The sequence below is a fragment of the Eschrichtius robustus genome, chromosome 6 (genome assembly GCF_028021215.1).
Source record: "Eschrichtius robustus isolate mEscRob2 chromosome 6, mEscRob2.pri, whole genome shotgun sequence".
In the NCBI taxonomy this organism is placed as follows: Eukaryota; Metazoa; Chordata; class Mammalia; order Artiodactyla; family Eschrichtiidae; genus Eschrichtius; species Eschrichtius robustus.
In genome coordinates, this window is record NC_090829.1 from 23,310,309 (window position 1) to 23,330,067 (window position 19,759).

Consider the following 19,759-nt stretch of genomic DNA (forward strand, 5'->3'; position numbering starts at 1 on the left):
GAGATATCCACATGTTTAGAAAATCAGTCTTTTTGACAGCCCTCGGTTTTTATCTTGAAAGACTTTCAAAGCAGGAATAAGCTTTACAATCGATCTGCTTTCTCTTGTCCGTGCACTTGATAAACCTGAGCCAGTGGTTAGAACTCAACCTGCTTTTCCTAGGTTGGCTGCAAGCAAGCTTTCCTCTGAGTGACTATAGCTGCCATATAGCATAGTAGTGAGATGGCAATTCTGGAGCCACTCAGCCTGGCTTGGAATCTCAGCTCCATCTGTGTGATATTGCACAAAGTCCTTAACTTCTCTGTGCCTATTTCCTCAACTAAAATGGAATAATAATATTATCTACCTTATAGAGCTGCCATGAAGATTAAATGAATTCGTGCATGTTAACTGCCTAGAACAATGCCTGAAACAGAGTTAGGCACTCAGTAAATGGTAGCCATCATTATAGATCACTACTGCCACTGCCAATCTCTGGCTTAATTAGAGAATGGCCTTTCGGAAAGGTATATTGCTTGCAATGATGCTTCTTGTAAGAATCCTGATGTTTGTGTGCACCTACAACCTGTAAAGAACTGTCAAGATGGGTTTTTAGGAGAATGGTTTTCAACCTTTCTTTTTTTTTTTTTTTGATCCACCTCAACACATCCGAAAAGGACATTTCCATCAGTAACAATGGGCTCTCCCACAAAGATTCCCAAAAAAGTGTGTGTGTAGCAAACGGGCAGGGAGGAGAGTTAGAAACAACCGCCCAGATGAAAATCTCAGGTAAAAAATGTGGAACTATTTTAGCACAAACAAAATGTTCTATGCCAGTTGCATTTTATCCTAGCCTCTAAGGAGAAGCCTACTAACTATCTAAATTTATTGGAACTTATATAGAATATGTAACTAAATTCTCTCTACCAAAATTTTAGTGTAATAGAATAATCAGAATTCTTGCCAGACCACCAGGGCTGTGACTTTATAAATCCAAATACTACATAGCGTAGAACAAGCTTTGCATGGTTGGTATACAATCATCTAAGAATTGTAGCGATTCTTAGACCCTCCTTGTAAATTAACCCCTGCAGTGCTAACCCCTGCTCTGCTTCTTCTACTTTTATAAACATTATATATGTATGAGATTACATATTGATAATAAAATGTGATTATTTATTGCTTGCCATAACAATAGAAGGAATTTAAATGCAAAGAAGTTTGCTATCTTCAGATAGACAGGGCCTGTTAGGGCATGTTCAATTTACAGTGGAATTGTGGAGTGGAATGTAGTGAGCCTTCGAAGAGACATGCAGTGCTCTGGGAAGTAGAAGGGACAAAACATATTCTCTTGCAACATTTACAGTACAGTCAGCCCTCTGTATCTGCGGCTTCTACATCGAGGATTCAACCATCCAGGTCAAAAGTATTCTCAAAAAAAAAAAAAAAAGGTTACAGAAAGTTCCAAAAAAGCAAAACAAATTTGTCATGCACTGGCAATTATTTATAAAGCATTCACATTGTGTTAGGTAGCATAAGTAATCTAGAGTTGATTTTAAGTATGAGGAGAATGTGTGTAGATTCTATGCAAATACCACACCAGCATCCTCAGATTTTGGTATCAGGCGGGGGTCCTGGAACCAATCCCCAACAGATACTGAGGGATGACTGCGTATGACTATGAGGTTCATTTCTTGTGTGGATCATGAAAACCCATTTCTCTTTTATTTAGCAGTATGTGATATGTATGAGCTCCCTAGCATTTCTGGGGTGAGAACAGGCGGCCCCTTAAAGTAGTTGCTCGTATTGCCTACCAACCTTGCCGTCAGTTCTATCAACACCCCGCACACCCTCATGTTTGCCTGGTGGTACCCTTCTATGTAGGGCAATGGGAGAAAGGGGCCTGCCCACTGACAAAAAGACTCCCTTAAGGAAGAAAATAACATGTAAAATCATTTCTTTCTTGAAGGGTATAGATCTGTGTTATTGAAGAGTGTAGCCACTAGCCAATAAATTTAAATTAATTAAAATAAAATTTAAAATTCAGTCCTTTAGTTATACTAGCCACATTTCAAGTGCCCAGGAGTCACATGTGGATGGTGGCTTCCATATTGGATATCACACACAGAACATTTCCCTCATGGGAGAAAGTTCTGTTGGACAGTGCAGGTGTAGATCATCCATTTGTAAGGTATTTCTATCAGAATTAAGGAATAATGGGAGCCTCAGGCATATCAAACTCTGTTTTAAGTGACCTTCCACCTTCCCTTTAAAAGATTATCTCTGGAAACTAGAATGTTGAACAGGAGCCTTGTTTTACTAACTAAATCTTATCCTTGACAAAGAAAGAATTAAACATTGTTTTTAATTTATTTTATTGAAGTATAGTTGATTTACTGTGTTATGTTAATTTCTACTGTACAGCAAACTGATTCAGTCATATATATAGAAAATATGAAATATTTATATATATACACATTCTTTTTCATATTCTTTTCCATTATAGTTTATCACAGGATATTCAGTATCGTTCCCTGTGCTATACAGTAGGACCTTGTTGTTTATCCATTCTGTATATAATAACTTGCATAACTTGCTAACCCCAAACTTCCACTCCATCCCTCACCCATCCTACCTCCCCCTTGGCAACCACAAGACTGTTCTCTATGTCTGTGAGTCTGTTTCTGTTTCATAGAAAAGTTCGTTTGTGTCATATTTTAGATTCCACACATAAGTGATATCATATGGTATTTATCTTTCTCTTTCTGACTTTGTTCACTTATATGATAATATCTAGGTCCATCCATGTTGCTGTAAATGGCACTATTTCATTATTTTTTGTGGCTGAGTAGTATTCCATTGTATATATGTACCACATCTTTAACCATTCATCTGGTTTTTTTTGTTTTTTTAATAAATTTATTTATTTCATTTATTTTATTTTTGGCTGAGTTGGGTCTTCATTGCCGCATGCAGGCTTTCTCTAGTTGTGGCGAGCGGGGGCTGCTCTTTGTTGCGATGCACGGGTTTCTCATTGTAGTGGCTTCTCTTGTTGCAGAGCATGGACTCTAGGTGCATGGGCTTCAGTAGTTGTGGCTCGCAGGCTCTAGAGCACAGGCTCAGTAGCTGTGGCACATGGGCTTAGCTGCTCCACGGCATGTGGGATCTTCCCGAACCAGGGCTCAAACCCGTGTCCCCTGCATTGGCAGGCGGATTCTTAACCACTGCACCACCAGGGAAGCCCCTAACCATTAATCTGTTGAGGGACATTTAGGTTGTTTCCATGTGTTGACTATTGTGAATAGTGCTGCAGTGAACACTGGGGTGCATGTATCTTTTCAAATTATAGATTTCCCCAGATATATGCCCAGGAGTGAGATTGCAGGATCATATGGCAACTCTATTTTTAGTTTTTTTGAGGAACCTCCATACTGTTCTTCATAGTGGCTGCACCAACTTACATTCCCACCAACAGTGCAGGAGGGTTCCCTTTTCTCCACACCCTCTCCAGCATTTGTTTTTTGTAGACTTTTTTGATGATGGCCAAGAATTAAACATTTTTAAACCTTTAGCTGGTCAATTTATTGTACCTAGGTGGGGAAAAACCCAAATACAGAAATTCAAAATTATTTGAAACACCCCAGTATTAAGTATAAAAAAGATTGTTGACATAGTTTCCGGTTCTTTAAGTTTTGTAAGAATTTCTTATACTTTCAAAATTACAATATTTTAAACTATAAATTCATGTAGCTGCTTTTGTGTCCTTGATAGATTTATAGCAGTGCTTCTCAACCAGGGATGATTTTGCACTGTAAGGGACATTTGGCAATGTCTGGAGACATTTGTGGTTGTCACAACTAGAGACAGGGGTGCTACTGGAATCTAGTGGGTGGAAGCCAGGGATGGTGCTAAACATCCTACGGTGCACAGGACAGTCTCCCACAGCAAAGGATTATGGGGCCCCAAATGTCAATAGCACTGAAGTTGAGAAATCCTGGTTAATGCTAATTTATATACATTTTTATAATATTTTTGAGAAGTTGGAATTCCCTATTAGAAACTTGCTGAAATATGGTCAATAACAATGATAAAACTTGCATAACACTATGCACCACATTCTCTTCTAAGAGCTTTACATGTATTAACTCATTTAATCCTCACAAAAACCCTTTTCCATTATCATTAACTCTTTTTTTTTTTTTTTTAATTTATTTTTGGCTGCATTGGGTCTTCATTGCTGCACGCAAGCTTCCTCTAGTTGCGGTGAGCATGGGCTACTCTTCATTGCAGTGCGTGGGTTTCTCACTGCAGTGGCTTCTCTTTGTTGTGGAGCACGGGCTCTAGAGACTTCAGTAGTTGTGGCACGCGGGCTTCAGTAGTTGTGGATCGAGGGCTCCAGAGCTCAGGCTCAGTAGTTACGGCGCACAGGCTTAGTTGCTCCGCAGCATGTGGGATCTTCCCGGACCAGGGCTTGAACCCGTGTCCCCTGCATTGGCAGGCGGATTCATAACCACTGTACCACCAGGGAAGCCCTATCACTAACTCTTTTTACAGCTAAGGGAACATAAACACAAGAGGCTAAGTAACCTGCTGCTATGGACTAAATGGTGTCCCCCCCCAAAATTAATTTATATGTCCTAGTCATATGGGATTGATGGTCTTATAAGAAAAGAAAGAGATCTCTCTTTCTCTCTCTCTCTCTGTGTCTCCTTCCACCCTGGCACCCCATATGCACAGAGAAAAGACCACGTGCACACACAGCAATGTAGCCATCTGTGAACAAGCAAGAGCCCTCACCAGACAATGACCCTGATGTCACCTTGATCTTAGACTTTCCAGCCTCCAGAACTGTGAGAAAATAAATTTCTGTTGTTTAAGCCACCCAGTCTATGGTATTTGGTTAAGGCAGCTCAAGCTAAAACACCTGCCTAACTTTACAACACTAGTAAATGAAAAGCAGGATGTGAATCCAGGCAGACTAGTTCTAGAATCTGTGTTTCACCACTAGCTTATATTGCCTCAAAAGAATACTTTATTTAAATATATTTTTCTCCAAAATTGCTTTTGTAAATTTTGTTCACATATTTCCGTTTTCAGTTCTGTGAAGACACACGCATATATCTTTATTCATAGCTGTAGTTTAGAGCTGTATATTCTGTGTTTTCAACTACTGGCCAAGCCATTTCATTGTGTTCTGTACCATTTCATCATGTTCTATACCATTTTACTGTGCTCTAGTATACTTCTGTAATATCTGATCTAAATTCAAACATTCAAAAGAGGTACAAACTATTATGTATAAAATAAGCTGCAAAGATATATTGTACAACACAGGGAATATAGCTAATATTTTATAATAACTATAATTGGAGTATAACCTTTAAAAATTGTGAATCACGGACTTCCCTCGTGGTGCAGTGGTTAAGAATCCGCCTGCCAATGAAGGGGACACGGGTTCGAGCCCTGGTCTGGGAAGATCCCACATGCCGTGGAGCAACTAAGCCCGTGTGCCACAACTACTGAGCCTGCGCACTAGAGCTTATGAGCAACAACTACTGAGCCCATGTGCCACAACTACTGAAGCCCACGCTCCTAGAGCCCATGCTCCTCGACAAGAGAAGCCACCGCAATGAGAAGCTCGTGTGCCGCAACTAGAGAAAGCCCGTGCACAGCAACAAAGACCCAATGCAGCCAAAAATAAATAAATGAATAAATAAATAAATAAATAAAAGAGTAGGCACGTATGACAAGATCATTGGTTAAAAACAAATAATGTATTAAAGTGTTTGGTACATTTTTCATGAATGCTCAAACAATACTGAAGCAGGTTATTACTAGATTTATCAATGTTTTAAAATTTGGTTCCCATAGTAAATAACATGGTGAAAAATGTTAAGACCTTCTGTTCATGTAGAAGTATAATTATGTCTCAATACTTGGAGTTCCTTGAAAAATGTATGTCCTTAATAAAGCCAGGTTTGATAAACAGATAATGGTGCAAAATATAAAGAGTTAATTTCATGTTTGGTCTGGTATCTCCTTTTAAACACTAGTGAATCAGCTGGCAATACTTTTGGCAGCAAATAACAGAAAAACTGACCACACCGGCTTAAAAAGATAGAGGACAATTGTCTCACACAATAAGAAGCCTAGGGTAGGAAGTCCAGGGCTAGTACAATGGTCGCAGTGCCATCAGGAACCAGACTCTCTCCTTTCTGCTCTCGACATCTTCATCTTAAAATCTCATTCCCATGCCCTCTCCCTCACAGTCCCAGGATGGCTGCTGTTTTGCATGCCTCGTATTCACATTTTTGGAGAAATGTGAGGGGGAAAAGGATTTTTTTTTTCTTTTTTTTTTTTTTAAAGGATATTTATTTTACTTTTTTTTTTTAAAGGAATTCCTTTATTTTTATTATTTATTTATTTATTTATTTATTTTTGGCTGTGTTGGGTCTTCGTTTCTGTGCGAGGGCTTTCTCTAGTTGCGGCATGCGGGGGCCACTCTTCATCGCGGTGCGTGGGCCTCTCATTATCACGGCCTCTCTTGTTGCGGAGCACAGGCTCCAGACACGCAAGCTCAGTAGTTGTGGCTCACGGGCCTAGTTACTCCACAGCATGTGGGATCTTCCCAGACCAGGGCTCGAACCCGTGTCCCCTGCATTGGCAGGCAGATTCTCAACCGCTGCGCCACCAGGGAAGCCCAGGATATTTTTTCTTTAGCAAGACTTTGACTTCTATTCGGGAAGGGCTGTCCTTCCCAATGTCTTTAGTCTATTACTCATTGGCCAGAATTATGTCACACAGCCCCTTCTAGATGCAAAGGGAAAGAGAGATGAAGTTTGGCTTTCCAGCTGTTACAGTAGAGGAATAAAAGAGGAAAAGTAATTGGGAATAGGTGTTGAATGAATCAACCTATATTATCTGCCACGATTCATGTTAACAAATAACTTAACAATTGTTTATAGATGGGGAGTTGCTGCTACATGTGAAACCATGCCCCATAGGGTTCACGGAAGCTGGTGACTACCAGAAATTCTTGAGCTTGTCTTACAGAACAGCAAATAAGGGGACAGCTTGTTACAAACCCCTCTGCTTGTAACCTGCCTTTACTGGGTAAGCTCGCTTTAGTTTTTTTTTTCCTTAATTGCCTACCCTCCAAGCTTCACACATCCTAGGTAATCTATCACAAGACTCATTAACCACCCCTATAGATAACACCTCTGACCTATGGGTTGCTAGTAACGGGGGCTTAAGTTGTTTTTTAGGAAATTGGAGTCAGGTCTTGTCCAGTTTGAGCCAGATAAGACTGGTTGGGATCACCAATCTCAAAACTGGGCCTGCACAGGTGTCCCATGAATGACCTTTTGGTGTTAGAGGGCCAAAAACTCCACCCTCAGACCATGCTAAGCACCTCCATTTTTGATCATGCATCCCACGAAGAAGCATGTAACCCAGATACACCTGCACAGAACACTGATTACCTCACTGTTTCTCTACCTCCAGTCACCTTTCTCCATGCCTAAGACCACTCTGCTCATTTATCCCATAAATATCTCAAGTCCCTCGCCTTCAGGGAGGCAGATCTGAGACTTGTTCTCATAGACTCTTAGAACTGGAAAGGATCTTAGAGATCATTTTCTCTCTGAAATGACATCTTTGTGTTTATTTTTTGTTGCTGTCGTTGTCTCGTTTATAAATTTATTTATTTTTGGCTGTGTTGGGTCTTCGTTGCTGCGCACAGGCTTTTCTCTAGTTGTGGCGAGTGGGGCCTGCTCTTCATTGCGGTGCACGGGCTTCTCATTGCGGTGGCTTCTCTTGTGGCGGAGCACGGGCTCTAGGCACGCAGGCTTCAGTAGTTGTGGTTTGTGGGCTCAGTAGTTGTGGCTCGCAGGCTCTAGAGTGCAGGCTCAGTAGTTGTGGTGCACGGGCTTAATTGCTCTGCAGCATGTGGGGTCTTCCTGGACCAGGGCTCGAACCCGTGTCCCCTGAATTGGCAGGTGGATTCTTAACCACTGCGCCACCAGGGAAGCCTGTGTGTTTATGTTTTTTACTATGCTGACTTGTAAAGCAAAAGAACTTAATGAGACTTTAGTACATGTCCATTATGACACAAATTTGAATAGTCCTTGAATAAAATTGTATGTCTCAAAAATATAACTCTATAAAAAAATCATGTTATACAGGCTGTAACACCACTTTTATATATTTTCCCTAACTCTAATTGTATGCAAAGATTATAGAGTAATTGGTCTTTGTATTTTGAAACTTCGAACTGAAATAGCACATGGAATCTTTTACAAATAAAAATGGTTACTTCTACAGTCGTCCTGAGAAATTTAAAGCGTTTGGAAAGATATAAATCTAATGCTCTTACCTAGCTATCTTATTTCTGCCTTCACTGCCTTCCTGCAAAACATTCAGCTTCTCTTCTAGAGAACATGATCAGTCAACAGAATACTGCCTGATAAGGCCATATTATCAACAAAAGCTTAATTAAGGAGCTGGATATTGGGCAAAATAATTGAAAAGATACTTCGAAAAAGAAGATATACAAATAGGCAGTCAGCACATGAAAATACGCCTAACATTCCTCATCAGAAATGCAAGTTAAAATTGCTATGAAATACCTCTACGCACCCTGTAGGACAGCTCAAGTTTAAAAGACTGATAACACCACGTCTTGGTGAAGATGTGAAGGCTCTGAAATTCTCCAACATTGCTGGTGGGAATGGAAAATGGAACAGCCATTTTGGAAAACAGAAAGCAGTATCATAAAAAGTTAAGTATGCATCTACCCTATGACTCAGCAATTCTATTCCTAGGTATTTGCCCCAGAAAAATGAAAACATTTGTCCACAAAAAGACATAGATGAATTAAAGGAGCTTTTTTTATACTTATACTAGCCCCAAACTGGAAACAACCCAAATGTCCATCTACAGAAGAATAATGTTCTATTCATAGAATGGAATGAATTGAATAGCAGAAGAAAAAAAAAAAGGAAAAACTGATACATGCTACAATATGTATGAATCTCAAAACATTGTGTTGAGCAAAAGAATCCAGTCATAAAAGGGTACTTAACTACATGATTCTGTTTCTACGAAGTTCAAGAAGAGGCAAAACTAAGCTGCAGTGATAGAAATCAGAAGAATGGTAGCTTCTCAGCAGGGCTATTGACTGGAAAAGGCATAAGAAAATTTTCAGTGGTGATAGAAATGTTCTATAAGTTGACTTGGGTGATGGTTACATGAGTTTATACATTTGTCAAAACTCTTCAAACTGTACACTTAAGATCTATACATTTTGCTCTATGTAAAATAAACCCACATGTAAAAAGAGAAATGGGGACTTCCCTGGTGGCACGGTGGTTAGGAATCCACCTGCCAATACAGGGGACACGGGTTCCAGCCCTGGTCCAGGAAGATCCCACATGCCACGGAGCAACTAAGCCCGTGCACCACAACTACTGAGCCTGCGCTCTAGAGCCCGCGAGCCACAACTACTGAGCCCACGTGCCGCAACTACTGAAGCCTGTGCACCTAGAGCCCATGCTCTGCAAAAAGAGAAGCCACCACAATGAGAAGCCTGAGCACCACAACGAAGAGTAGTCCCTGCTCGCCACAACTAGAGAAAGCCTGCGCGCAGCAACAAAGACCAAAACACAGCCAATAAATAAATAAATAAATAAATAAATAAATAAATAAATAAATAAATAAATAAATAAATTTAGAAAACAGAAAGAGATATTATTATTTAAGATCACAGCCAACACCCTTTTACACTTGCTACTAAGTGGAAAATACAAGAAAATGCATTAATGGTTGTTCCATTTGTCTTATTGTTCAACTCTTCAAGAAAGCACTCAAATCAAAATAATTGTGTTTCTCATCTTGTTCTGGTCCCCTGTGGAGGTAATCTGAGAAAGCTCCTTGGAGTTCATTAGAAGGGCTACATTTTCAAGAAGTTTAGCAAAATGCAGAAGAAATAAGTAAAGCAAGAAGTGATTTTTTAAAAGAGCAAACGTTTTATTCTTTCCAACTCTCTTCTAGAATGTTTCTCAGGGTTTTAAATGTACAAAATCTTAGAGCTGCCCCCTATTATAAGATGGAAATTTGAGGGTAGCCTGAAATTCTTCACTGCACTCTAAACTGAACAACACTAACTCTGAACTTTTCTAACAGGCTTAGATCTTCTTAGGGATAAAGATATGGATGTGCGTCTTTCCCAGACCTTCTGGTTAAAATAGCCCTTGACAGCCCTGAGGCTGTAGTGTTGGGTTTCTGTTGGACAGATGGCCCAGAATTGAGGTTTTATGAGTGCATACAGAAACCTAATAAAGCTTAGGAATGCTGAAGTCCCCCCAACTCCTCCACAGCCCTGCTGTTAGGTCCTTTAGGCAGATGCAAAGTCAAAGGAGTTTACTCTTAAAGTGCTTATGAGGTCTCCACACGCAGCCCTCAAACCCATCGTCTAACCACGTGAATACTCCAGGTCCTCCCAGTTCAGGCCAGACCAACCCTCTGCCAGCTCCTCCTCCACGGGCCAGGTGGGAGGGGCCCAAGTTCTCCACATGAGACCTCTCTCAACTCTGGCCACAGTGGTCCAGTGGGAGCTCCAGCTTTAGCACCCTGCATGCACCCTTCCTTGCCTGGAAAACTGAGAGTCTGACCACCATCATCTGCTTTGAGACGGTCAATCTCACCCTGTTCTTCATCCCTAGACAGCGCAAGAAACCCAGGCTTTCCCAGTCACCTCGCATTCTCTGAAATCTAATCCGAAGTAGTTCTTTCAATTCCCTTTTATTCTTCGTCTCCCACTCCTCCCCAACTTCTGAAACTCTTCTTCTGTGCCCTCTGATATTCACACCAACAAACATCCTCCAACCTCATCCTTCTCCAAAAGTTGCTTTCACTTTCTTATTCTCGTTTAAACCTGCTTCTCCCCCGAGAACACCGCTCCTTCTGCAACCCTCCTGCTCCCTCCTGCCGCTGGACCTGGCAATGCGTGAGATGTCCTCATTTCTCTCTGTTGCTGCTTCCCTCCCTAAAACCACCCAGCTTGGACTCTCATGTCATTAGACGCCACTGCTCACTAATGGCCTCACACGTCACTCCCCTTTGTTGGATGAAGATGCTAGGTCCTGGCTCTCTGTCAGTATCTCCATCACGGCTGTTTGGACAATTCTTGGTGATCTCATCCTTCACATGAATGATGCTTCTAATACCCTGGTTTCTCAATCCCCTGACCTCCTCTCCTCCAGTGATCGTGTGCTCTCCACCCCTACCTTGGCTGCTCACTCCAGTGGTCACGCCAGAGCAAAACTCCTCAAAAGAGAAGCTTACGCTGCCTGCTTCCAATTTATCTCCTTCCATTCCCTATTGAACTGACTAATAAGGGTTTCATCACATCACTCCATTGAAACTGCTCTTGCCAAGCTCCCTAGTGACCTTTAAATGGCAACATTTTTTGTTTCAGTATTTTACTAAAATAGCATATTTAATTGCTATTAATCAGAACTATATTAACTTTGTCTCCCTCGCCACCACCCCCGGCCCCCTCCAGAAGATGTAGCACAGCACAGTAGTGATTTCAAATATCCTTCATCATGATAACTAACAGAAATATTTCAAAGTCAAATTTGCTAGTAAAAACTAGACCTTGGAAAAACTCTGAATTAAAGCTCTTGAACAGAATTCATTTATCTGCCCAAAGAATCAATGCTGGTGTGCCACCCACCTGACAATACTACTAGGTTAGTTGGTCGGTTGGTTGGTTGGTTTTCCTTTATACATAGCATAACTTCTCATTTTTTTTTAATTTTATTTATTTATTTATCTATTTATTTATGGCTGTGTTGGGTCTTCGTTTCTGTGCGAGGGCTTTCCCTAGTTGCGGCAAGTGGGGGCCACTCTTCATCGCGGTGCGTGGGCCTCTCACTATCGCGGCCTCTCTTGTTGCGGAGCACAGGCTCCAGAGGCGCAGGCTCAGTAGTTGTGGCTCACGGGCCCAGTTGCTCCGCGGCATGTGGGATCTTCCCAGACCAGGGCCCGAACCCATGTCCCCTGCATTGGCAGGCAGATTCTCAACCACTGCGCCACCAGGGAAGCCCATAACTTCTCATTTTTAAGTCCCCACTTTTATAAGTAAAATCAGTATCTTTCATCCCGTTTAATATTCCTTTTCAGCTTCACAAAGAAACCAGTAAATAAAACTGTCAACGACAGTCAGTTCTTCAATCCTTATCTTGCTTGGTCTACCAGCAGCATTTGTCACAGCTGATCACGCTCTTCCGGGACACCCTTTCTGCACGTGGTTCCTAGGTTAGTGTCCTGTGCCGGCTTTCCTTCTTCCCCACTGCCCTCTCCCCCTCCCCCCGACCTCTAGGGCTCAGTCTTTAGCCTTCCTCTCTGCTATCACCCCAGGGTGTTGCATCCAGTCCCACGGCTTTACATGCCATTTATATGCAGGGTGACGATGAATATCTGCAGCCCAGGTATCTCCCCTGTGCTCCAGACCCATAGATCCAGCAGATTAAGATCTCCATTCGGATGCCCCGTACGCAGTTCAGATTGAACAGGTACAAGACTGAGTTCCCCATCTTCCCTGACACCTGCCCCTCCAGAGAATTTTCAGCTGAGTTTAGGGGAAATTCATCCTTCCAATTACTCAGGCCCAAAACCCCGGAGTTCACCCTGTCCTCTGTCTTTCTGCCACACCCCACATTCAACTCAGGAACAAACCCTCTTACCACCTCAACTGACCTCTCATCAGAGCTACTGCCATAGACTCCAAATTGATTTTGTTTTTACCCTTGCCCACTTCAGCCTATGGTCCTGTTAAAACGTCCATCCACCATAGCATTCCTCTGCTGAAAACTTCCAGTGGCTTCCAGATCTCCCAGCTGAGCTCGGCCGTCTGCCAACCCGCCAGCTGAATGCAGCCACTGAGTGAGACCAGCAAAGAGCTGCCAGTCAAAGCACAGAATCCTGAGAAGTTATGTCATTATTTTAGGCTATGAAGTTTTTGGGTAGTTTGTCACACCACCATTTAATATATTATATATTTTACTTATTTTGTTTATTGACATTCTCATCCACTAAAATGTAATGTCCATAAAGACAGGGAGTTCTGTCTATTTTGTTTACTGCTGCATACCCAGTGCCTAGAACAATACTTGACATAATATGTCCTATCTATCTATCTATTTACCTATCCTCTCCCTCTCTCTCTCTCTCTCTCTACCTGTGGGATGAATGAATACACAGATATATAGTTGATGTATTATACAATATTATATAAGTTACAGGTGTACAATAGAGTGATTCACAATTTTTAAAGGTTACATTCCATTTATAGTCATTATAAAATCTTGGCTATATTTCCCGTGTTGTACAATATATCCTTTAAGCTAATTTTATACCTGATAGTTTGCACTTCCACAATAGTCTTTTATGTTCTACTAAAAATAACTTTGATTTTACTCCCTTGTTTCACTCTTTATAACCATAAGAACTTTTCCTTGCTGTTTCCCACATTTCCCCCACTTACCAAATATATATTTAGTGGACTTTATTTTGCTTTCTCTTTGTTAACATTATATTGTTTGGTCTTCTCTAATAATCTCTTAGTCTTCTTTAATAAAATCTCTTACTCTCTGGAGAGTTGTTTATAGATGTTTAAAATCTCATTGTGTGAACACATACAGTTCATTTTCTTTTGTACGTCTGCCATGATCCATTTCCAAATTGAACCTCTATCGGGAAGTATTTTCTGTTTCCTTCAAATATACCAATTACTTAATTTTCTCTCTCAGCTATTATGGCTCTTTGTTTAAGAATAATATCCTCTGTTATGGGTGTGTAGTCATTATTAGAACAATGAGATTCTTGTTTTGAGAGGAAGGTATTTATGTTATACCAGATTATGGATCCTAAGGTTCAATATTTATGAACTTAATTTATGATAAAAACAAGAGACCTGGGCTTCCCTGGTGGCACAGTGGTTGAGAATCTGCCTGCCAATGCAGGGGACACGGGTTCGGGCCCTGGTCTGGGAAGATCCCACATGCCGCGGAGCAACTGGGCCCGTGAGCCACAACTACTGAGCCTGCGCCTCTGGAGCCTGTGCTCCGCAACAAGAGAGGCCACGGTAGTGAGAGGCCCCCTGCTTGCCGCAACTAGAGAAAGCCCTAGCACAGAAACAAAGACCCAACATAGCAATCAATCAATAAATAAATCTTAAAAAAAAAAAAAAAACAAAAACAAGAGACCTTAAACAAGGTCTACAGACTCTTTGGGCCTTTGCAACTTCTTCTATCCTAAGTAGCCTCAAAAGCAAGATTTCTTGGTATGGCTTTTAAAGAAGATCAGGATTCCTGTTGATGAAAGGATTTTTTCCTTCAGATGCACAGTGATTGTTTCAATATCAATTGCAGTAGAGCTGAACTAAATGCTTGGTGTTATACCATGACACCATGTAAGCCTGAGAACTAGAAAAGCTGCCATTTTGGCAGGAAACAAAGCACAAGAATCATTTCTGTATAAAATCCTAGTTTCTTCCAGTCCAGAAGATCACTGGATCCCACTGGATCACTTCACACAAATGAAAAATCACGTGGTAAACTTTGCCTTCCTCACTAGACGATAAGTTCCATGGGGGCAGGGACCACATCTGCCTTGGCTCCCCACTGTGGCCACCGCCCCAGCACAATGCCAGGCACATGGGAGACCCCAATAAAGACATGCTGGAGGGAGGAAGAAGGCAGGTGGCAGGGACCTTATTCGTCATTGTACCCCTACAACCTGGCTGTGATTTCTGACACACAGTAGGTGCTTATTCAATGTTCTGAACAAATGAATACAGGCACAAATGTTTTAGAATAGCACTTGACTAGGAGCAAGTAGTAATACATACAAGCTGATAAACAATTTTAGGATAAGCTAAATTGGCCTGGGTAATAAAGAAACCCCCAAATCTCAACACTTAACACATAAAAGTTTATTTCTGGATATGAGATTGTATCAAGGAACTATTGGTAACTGTGTTGGGGGGATAATGGCATAATAGTTATGCTGAACATCGACATGTTTGTTCTCAGATATGTCCTCTGACTTTGCCCTTCTCTGATCTGCATCTCAGGGGGCTCACCTCCCAGCCTCCCTTGTTGTATCAACCTGCTAGGGCTGCTAACAAAATACCACAGAATGAGTGGCTTAAACAGCTGAAATTTATTCTCTCACCGTTCAGGAGACCAGAAGTCCAAAATCAAGGTGTCAGCAGAGTTGGTTCTTCCTGAAGCCTCTGTTCTGTGCTTCTCTCCTAACTTCTGGTGGTTGTCAGCAATGTTCCTTGGCTTGTAGATGCGTTACTCCAACCTCTGCCTCTGTCTTCACATGGCCTCTTCTCTATGTGTCTCCTCTGTGTCTCTGCATCCAAACCTCTTTCTCTCTCCCTTTTTTTTTTAAATAAAGATACCAGTCATCAGATTTAGGGCCCACCCTAATCTAGTATGACCTCATCTTGACTTGATTGCATTTGCAAGCTCCCTATCGCCTAATAAGGTCACATTCACAAGTATTGGGTTCAATCCACTATAGCCCCCCTCAAGGTTCCATGGCCCATTGGGTGTTTGTGGCCCTAGGCTCTGAGAACACACCTCCTCCAGCCCTAGGGGTGGGAGCAGCTTTCTGTTAGAGCTAATCTCTGAGCTGCTTCACCAAACCTTGTTTGTTTATATTATACAAAATACATAATATATATGTATGCATATGTACATATATATGTATATTATATATACCAAAGTATTTACAGATACAGTGACATGGGATTTTCTTTAAAATACTCCAGCAAAAAAAAGGGCTGGGGAGAATCCTAATGTAAGCTGTGGACTTTGGAGGATTATGATGTGTCAATGTAGGTTCATGAATCGTAAGAAGAGTACCACTCTGGCGGGGGATGTTGATAATGGGGGGAGGCTATGCATGTGTGGGGACATGTGGGAACTCTCTGTACCTTCTTCTCAATTTTGCTATGAATCTAAAACTGCTCTAAAAAATTTAAGTTATTTAAAACAAAACAAGGGGGTGTTAGAAGAAAGTGAAAGAATATTGGGAAAATGCTAATAATACTGACGACAAAGTTGAATGATGAGCGTATGGGAGTTTATTTTACTATTCTCACTACTTTTATGCACATTTGAGATTTTCCAAAACAAAAAGATCTCTAAAAATGGTGTGGTAAAATGGTGATTTATCCCTTATAGAATTTTTATACTTAGTTCTATGAAAATACCTTGTGTATCACTCCTTTCTTACTTCACTAAGAAAACCTCAATTGTCTGTTGAAGACAATTCAGCAGGCCTACCACTGGTCTTACTATTCAATATTTCAATCGAAAAGACAAGGTGCTTGAAAACTAAATTTCTGTGTGAAAATTCTGTGACTACATTGAAACAAAGTTTATCTAGCTCCACCTCTTCTCTGTTTAGTATCAGTGAATTTTTTTTTTTTGAAATTCACGTTCTTTTATTTATTTATTTATTTATTTATTTATTTAGGCTGTGTTGAGTCTTCGTTTCTGTGCAAGGGCTTTCTCTAGTTGCGGCAAGTGGGGACCACTCTTCATCGCGGTGCGCGGGCCTCTCACCATCGCGGCCTCTCTTGTTGCGGAGCACAGGCTCCAGACGCGCAGGCTCAGTAATTGTGGCTCACGGGCCCAGTTGCTCCGTGGCATGTGGGATCCTCCCAGACCAGGGCTCGAACCCGTGTCCCCTGCATTGGCAGGCAGATTCTCAACCACTGCACCACCAGGGAAGCCCCTAGTATCAGTGAATTTTAACAATCAAGGGATATCCTTGATTTCTTCAAATTATTAAAATGTGAAGTGTGGTCAGCTGTGGTTGGAAGGATAAGACCCTTTTGCTTTTTCTTCCAGTAGAGGGCTGCTACTGAACGAAAAAAACAAAAATCTTTACTATGGAAGGATTTAAATCAGAAGTTGAAGAACAATCTGGGTTCTTTGGGTGTCCTAATGCTAACATATTCGTCTGCTTCAGAACTTACACTGCTCAAAATACCTTCTGTTCTGAGACCACATAATACCAAGCTCTATTATTTCATAATTCTTGAACCTCAAATATGAGCTATTGGACCATGCAGATAATTGTGCATTGTAAAGGATGGTCATGTTCTTCCTAGAAACCTAGCTTTACATTTTCCTCATCCTAGGGTGTATTTTCAAAATTAAAAATCCTCAGAAAGAGAAGCAAACCAAGCATACCCTATTACTAACCATTAACCTACACTTTTTAAAAAATGTTCTTTGTGTTTCAGATGTTGTATGACATCAGAGCATTTTAAAATTTAAGAACATACATGTCATAAATAATGCTTTAAACCACATGATACAAAATGTAATGGAAGACCTGGGTAAAGAGCATTTTTTCCTTTACTTTAGGTTACAAAATTAGACATAAAAAGGTACTAAAGTATATTCATTGTTTTTCTTCCTAGCATCAAAGTGTTTTTTCTTTCAAACTGAAATATCTCCTCTTTTCACATGACAGAGTTTAGTCTTCCTTTTTATGGCAGAATATAGTAAATCGCTTAGTTGCAATAGTTTGTTGTTCTAAGTCTTGCATGTCACTTAATGAATCTGATCTCCCTGTCTTCCTGCTCCACGGGTCCCCACAGGTTTCCAAGCTCATGTGAGACCCTGAGTTGGCAGCTCTATGCTAGATGAGCATGGAACCCACCTTCTTCCACATTGCTTAGGTATCTCCTGTCTCCGATCTGCATATCAGAAAAGCATAATTCTGGATCAGGTTTTGATGATTGATAGTCATTATTTAAAAGTTAGGGACTTCCCTGGTGGCAAAATGGTTAAGAATCCACCTGCTAATTCAGGGGACACAGGTTCGATCCCTGGTCAGGAAAGATCCCACATGCCGCGGAGCAACTAAGCCCATGCGCCACAACTACTGAGCCTACGCTCTAGAGCCCACGAGCCACAACTACTGAAGCCCACGCGCCTAGAGCCCGTGCTCCACAACAAGAGAAGCCACTGCAATGAGAAGCCCTTGCACCACAACAAAGAGTAGCCCCCGCTCATTGCAACTAGAGAAAGCCCGCGTGCAGCAACGAAGACCTAATGCAGCCAAAAATAAATAAATAAGTAAATAAATTTATTTATTTTAAAAATAAATAAATAAATTTATTTTAAAATAAATAAATAAAATAAAAGTGATACTTTTGTACTTCGATAAAAAGTATTTCATCAAATATTTTTTGATCACTTCTTTGTGCCAGGCACTATTTGGCATTTAATTCTCTCAAGAACTTACTCAAAAATCAACACCGATATAAATGGAGTATAACTTTTAAAAATTGTGAATCACTATATTATACACCTGTAACGTGTAATATTGTACACAAACTATAATTTAAAAAAAAAAAGAATCAACATTAGCTCTGTTTTCACATAATGAGACTGAGACTCAGAGAAGTTAAGCAACTTGCAGAAGGTCACACAGCTAGGACTTGCTAGAGCCAGGACTCAGCTCTCCCAAGCAGTGCTGGAGTTAGTGCTTGTAACCATAGGGCCACATTTCCAATCCAAGATTTCTGATATTTTTCCCCTTTGGCGCAGGGTATCCTGAATGTGCCCAGCACTCGGCTGTGCTTCTAAGCTAAGGATTCAGTGCTGTTCTTTAATTGGACCTAAAATTACTGTTTCATCAAGCTGGGAAAAGCCCTGGACCCTAACTGTTAGTAATCACATAGAGTGTTCCATTTTAAATAGACTTTTTTTTTTTTCAGGTGGGTAAAACTTTGAAAATAATGGTACTCTGTTTAAAATGGCCAGTGGCCAATGTGTAATCATTTTATAACTTCTAAACTTTGTGTCAGATATTATTTAAATTCTGTTCTCATCAGTCAGATCATTTTCAATTACTAAGAGAGTTTTTTTTTTTAACCCAGATGGTCTATGGTATTCTGATTAGAAAAAAAAAAAAAAACCATAAGAAAAACTTTCTCTTATTTATGAATGACAAAGCTACATGCAAAAGGTTTGTCTGTGCCATCCAAAAAGGTAGACACTGGCCACATGTGGCTACTGAGCATTTGAAATGTGTGTGGCTTGAACTGGTAAGTGTAAAATACAAAGCATATTCTGAAAACTCAGGACACAAAAAAGATGTAAAATATTCCATTAGCAATTTATATATCAATTATATATTGAAATGATAATACTTTGCATATACTGGGCCAAGTAAAATATATTTTAAAGCTAACTTCATATGCTTCTTTTTACTTTTTTTAATGTGGTTGCTAGAAAATCTGAAATTCCGTATGTGGTTTTGCATTTATCTATTGGACAGTGCTGGGTTAAGTGATTACTCGGGGATAAGAGAAAGTATCAGTGCGAGTGGGATCAAGCAGCTCATAGCAGATACGGTCATCAGTGAAAAACGTTCTTTTTTCAACGATAAGGTGAAGTAGTCATGTGATGACAATTCTACCATTTTCTCAAAGTTCTGCCCTGTTGCCACTGTATTCATAAGAGCCCCAGGAAAAGGCATTTCCTCCTTAGGAGAGAGTCTCAGACTGATTTTTCACTACTCAGAAATGTGGGCCTGGAATGACATATCAAGAAGTCCCAACATTTCTAGCGTGGGTTGCAAAGCAGATGGCATGGTCCCGAGCGGTGGTCCCTCGTGCAGATCCCCCACCTCTGCCATTGGGCTGAGGGTTTACAGCGCAGCAGTGCAAAGCCAAAGG